Source organism: Gossypium raimondii, chromosome 6, assembly GCF_025698545.1.
Source record: "Gossypium raimondii isolate GPD5lz chromosome 6, ASM2569854v1, whole genome shotgun sequence".
Classification (NCBI taxonomy): Eukaryota; Viridiplantae; Streptophyta; class Magnoliopsida; order Malvales; family Malvaceae; genus Gossypium; species Gossypium raimondii.
Genome location: NC_068570.1, coordinates 37,339,664 through 37,345,257, shown reverse-complemented (window position 1 = coordinate 37,345,257; position 5,594 = coordinate 37,339,664). Strand labels below are relative to the sequence as shown.

General features: G+C 35.2%; 1 non-coding gene across 1 annotated transcript; it reads left to right on the top strand.

Moving 5' to 3' along the window:
- Nucleotides 1-4,923: 4,923 nt before the first annotated feature.
- Nucleotides 4,924-5,030, top strand: LOC128042176 (small nucleolar RNA R71). The gene has a single exon (XR_008197382.1). It is a non-coding gene; the product is annotated as a small nucleolar RNA R71 (small nucleolar RNA).
- The last annotated feature ends 564 nt before the right edge of the window (nucleotides 5,031-5,594 follow it).

Sequence of the window (5,594 nt, the reverse complement as noted above, 5' to 3'; positions counted from 1 at the left end):
TACTCGCAGCTTTGCTGCGATATTCGTGTGTTGGTTGGGTGGGTCGATTTTATCCCCACATGGTGTGTTGGTGGTATGGAGTGGTGTGTTGGCTGGATTGGGATGATAACTGTATTGGGCTAAGGCCCACATTGTTACGGTATTGGGCTAAGGCCCTCACACTGTTGATGTAATGGGCTAAGGCCCACCTTTGTCTTTACTCTTGAATAGGGCTCGGGCCTGCATTCTTGCATGTTGTATCTTGTTGGTTGGTAGAGGATTACACACTGAGTTTTCGTAAACTCACCCTCTCCTTTTAACTGTGCAGGTAATCCTCAGCCATAGTCGATTCGGTGTTGCGTGGGACTCGAAGGTGGCCACACTACTGCTACTGTTACATTTGCTTTTATTTTAACTTAGTTTATATATTGGGTTTTGTTTTTGTAATAAGGCTTTTAAGTTGGATTAAATTTTTAATTGGGTTTTTCCTTGAATATTTTAAACTGCTAGATTAGGAGTTGACAAATTTTAAAATAATTACCGTTTTCAAAGACACGAACTTTAAACGTTAGAGTTTTACAAACGATTTCGCGTTTAAAATCAACTTAATAAAGCAATAGTAGTTAACAAGGCAAAGATTTGGTTATGTATTATGTTGAACATTAATAAAGAGGTTTCCGAACTTAAGAAATGAGTTTTATCAACAAGTCTAGATTTTAAGAGACACTTCAATGTGACACACCAGATATGGCCATAAGTCTAGGCCGGGTTTGGGGTGTTACAGTATAGACTGAAAAGAAGTGATCTTTCGTATTCATGTTGTACGATTGAGATGTGTTATTGTAACCTTATTCATGAATGGATTTAGTATATGAAATGTGGTGCCTTTGAATCGCACAATGGTTAGTTATTTAGGTGATTGAATGGATAAAATTATTGTCTTTTGTGGTTAGGTAACTTTTTGGTATGAATTGAATTTGTTAAGATGAGATATTTACCATTATTGAGAAAAGGATCGATACTTTGGCATTTGGTATCGATACTTGGCCAAATGAACAATATTCAAACAAAACAGAATGCCAAAATGGTATCAATTTTCAATTGAATACCATCAGCTAATTATCGATACCATTGTTTTACAAAGATAACTAAATTTTGGTATCGATTTTTCTGTAAGGTACCGATTGGGTACTGATACCAACTACGAAACTTTCATTTAGACTTAACCCTATTAAATGTTTGAAGATCCCAAATAGATCCTTTAGAGTTCTGAAATTAAATTATATATATTATTTTTCATGTGATTGATGTTTTAAATATTAGAGTTTTGTTATATATTTCTAAATTTTTTGAATAATTGTTCTGAAATGACGTGAATTGTTTTGTTTTGCTTGGTAACACTTTCTAACCTTAATCGGGTAATGGAGATGGGTTAGGTGTTACAGACCTTCTCCCGCTTGTCCCTTTCCTTGAACTTGTTTATTCTTTTTGTAGGCATAAGAGGAAGTGTGTCCCTTGATCTGGGAATGTTAGAAATAGATAATTTTTTACACTGTTCTCCTAACTTCCTCCAACATTCCTCTTGCTTGATTGATGGCCACTTTTAAATATTTATGTCTCCCTATTGATTATCATGGTCAGTTCATTCCCTTCTAAATCAATAGTAGACCTAGAAGTAGCCAAAAAGGGTCTTCCTAATAAGATATGTATCTGGAAACATGGAAATTTACACATTTTTACATACCTTTTTTTAACTTAAAATCATATAGTTTCGATAAAATTCTTATCAAAAAAATAATTAATTTTTACAAAATAATTAAAGTGCACTTAAAATATGAATATGTTGAATTTTAGTTAATTTTATAATTAATTTTGATGAATTTTGGTTATTTTCGACAGATTTGCACAAAGGGCGAAAAATGGCTCAGTAGACACTGCTAGAAGCGCAAAACCGAGAAGCAATTTGAAGTATCGAGGCAAACTAAATTTCAGCCTAAGATGGTCCAAAATTATATGTATTAATTCATAATATAAATAATTTTAATTTATATCCACTTTAATTTCGGTTAATAAATTATTATTAATTAATTATGAAAAAGTGGTCCAGTTAACTAAATCGAGTGAACCGAACCGACCAAGAAATGGACAACCCAAAAACCATCCCAAGAGCTGACCCAAATCAGCTTATTAGCTGATTATTTAAGCTTGCAAAGTGGCCCTTGTAGACTTGTTCAAGTTGCATTCAAACCCCTCTACAAGATTTGCCCTAAGCCTAAATTAGTAAAGTTGAAACTATCAACCTTGCCACATGTGTGGCCAGCCAAGGGAGGGCTCTTTGGCTGATACTTTTAGCTATTTTTAGCAGCCCTCCTTAGCTATAAAAACCCCTTTAGGCTTGTCATTTTAGAAACACACCTCAAGCATTCACATCTTTCCTCTCTTTTCTCCACTTTCTCTATTCTTTTCCATTCCGAAATTCCCTTGCTCTCTTGCCGATTTCTCCTCTTGGGAAAGGGACATTCGTCAGCTATTTGGACCAGATATTAAGTGTTCATAGCATCCTTGGTCGACGAGGACAACGGAGAAGGAAGAACGGAGCAACTAATCAAGCCACTTAAAAACACCGGATTTGATTCTTGTTCCCCATCTCTTTAATTTCTGTTGTTGTTATGCTGAACATATCTATGAATATTTATGTTGTTGGAATGGTTAATTTAATCAATTTAGCTTGAATTTAATTCGTGTTAGGTTGATTGCATTTTGTTTGTTAAAATTATTAAAATTGTGTTTATGTTGTTATAGGCCTCGGTAAGATGCTTGATTAAGTAAAATCATGACTAAGTTATTCTTTCATTACAATTGTTAGGTAACTAATGAATTAATTATTTAAACGGATTGAAATTGTAATTAATGGACACATTACTTAATCAGTGCATGTTTAATCATCTAAGGTAGCTGAGGGTTAGGTTAGCAACGGTATCTGACGATACATTTGCCTTGCATAACTTGCAAGATTATTGTGATTAAACTGTTTCAAGGTAAGGATACTTTGTTACCTCACATAGTCTTTTATGTGCTTATTAAGTCGAGTTAATTGTTTGAATTGACATAGGGATATGTAAAAGAGATTATTTCGATTTAATAAGTATGTATATGCAATAACATATTTGCGTATTAAGATTTGTTTAATCGGTTGAATTGACATAAGGATATAGTCAAGAGATAAATGGATTTTGGTTGGTGAGTATGTTCATAAGTTAGCAAATTACCGAGTTGCCGTGAACTTATTTGTAACAATATAAACATGAGCTAAATAATTCTAGGTTAAGAAATGTAATTAATCTAACACAATTATGTCATCTTGATTAAAATCATATTTTGAAATCGTGCATTTGAGATTTATTTATTTAGTTCACTTAGTTTTTAATCACCCTCTTCAAACAAAATATTTTTCTTCACCAAAGTGTTTTAAATAGCATTCATAAATAATTCTTTTCATAGTCCCTTTGGGTATGATAACTCGACATTTACTTGTCACTTTATTACTTGTTGTGATTGTGTACACTTGCACATTTCCGTCATTCCAGTATCTTGTGATCTTCTTCAAAATCAAGCACCACAAATTCTAAAGGGATAATGAAACTTTGCACCTTGACTAACACAACTTCCAATACCCTTTTCAGATGTAGTAAAGATCTATCAGCCAACTGTAATGTTTTCTAAGTAGTTTTAAGATCTCCCAACCCAAGTTTTTCAAAAATTGATAGAGGCATTAAATTAATACTAGCTCCTAAATTAAATAGAGCTCTATTAAAATGAAGTCTCCCTACTTCTATGGGAATAGTAAAACTCTCGGGTCTTTCTATTTTCGAGGTACATATCTTGAAATAATCACAATACAAGAAGCACTTAAGTTACTTGTTTGCCTACCTTAATTTTCGTACGCCTCACCATCATCTCCTTTAAAAACTTGGCGTACTTGGGAACCTTCTCGAAGGGAATGAGATATTTGTGATTTCAGCATCTTGAGGTGTTTCCCTTTCTAGTTTAGTTACCGGGGTCATTACCTCTTCTAGCTTCAGTTCATCTTTAGCTTTTGGGGATTCCTCTTGAGGGTCATTAATATTCTCCATAATTAACTCTGGGGTAGGGTTTTCTGGGCTACTCAGTACTTTGCCCAATCGAAGTGCTATCACCTTCACGTGTTCTTTACCTTCCCTCTATGGATTGTCTTCTGTTTTGCTGGGAATACCTGTGCCAATTTGTCTTTTGATGTCACCCATCATGCTCATCAATTGGCTCATTGGATCCTCAAGCTTAGTCAATGTTCTTGTTGAGTTGGTGCACTCAGACCGCACCTGCTTGACATTGGTTCTCATTGATTACATTTCTCCCTCAATTCTATCCAAACATTGATCACATGCATTACAGTCACTTGGGTTGGTCCTATCTTGGGGTTTCTGCAAATAAAAAGGTTGATAATTTGTATTTTTAACTTGATTTGAACTATTACTTGCTCCTTGGTTCCCTCCTCATCTCAGATTTGGTTGATTTCTCCAACCAGGATTATTTGTATTTGAATAAGGGTTTCCACCCGTATTCCCTATGTAATTTATATACTCGCTAGGATTGCTGATATAGTGGAAGAGCGGTTTGTCTCCCTTATGCGTAGACGGTGTAGAAGCAAATTCGATACGGTTGAGTCTATCCACTAACTGTTGATACTTTTCATCCTCTTCGATAGCTTTAACTGTAGCGGGTTCATGGCCATATGTAAATTATTTGATAAGGCACTGGCAGGAGGATAATGCCATGTTCTCAATGATTTACTACGCATCCTTGTAAGTTTTGTTCATAAGGGCTCCTCTTGCTGCTTCATCTAATCCAGATCGTACATTCGCCTCTAACTCGTTGTAAGATACATGCAGTCACATCCACTCAGGAAATCTATAGTGTGGGCATTTTTGAATCAAGATTTTGAAACATTCCTATTCCTCATAGAAACTTTCTCCCTCCATCTATCTAAAGATAAAAATCTCTCTTCTTAGTTTAACAACTTTGCTAATCGAGAACAAATTTTATAACAAATTTCTAGCGAGTTCATCCCATGTTGTGATAGACCCTAGTGCCTGCGAGTCTAACCAAGAATAGGCGTTACCAATCAAAGAGAAGCGGAACAACCGAAGAAGAACAACATCATTAGTGACCTTGTAATACTTAAAAGTATCACGGAGTTGGATGAACCATTTTAAATACTGATTAGGGTCTTCTATCATTGTGCCCCTAAACTGCATATTATTCTAGATCATCTGAATCATCACCGGTTTGATCTCGAAATTATTATCTGTAAATTTTGGCCTTTATATACTTTCTTGGACCATGACTAGACTTGGTAAGCCATAATCCTTTAAGGTTCTTTTGTTCCAAGCCATGTGTATGTTTGTGGGTAGCTATGGTGCTGCTGGGTTTCTTAAGGCGTTAACGTCAGCATCACCAAACTGTGGATTTTCACGTGGTACGTTACATGCAGTAGGTGGTGGTGGATCTTGCATCTATTGTTGATGTTCCTGTTGCTATCATCGATTTCTTTGGGTTATTCTCTTTGGATCTGTGAC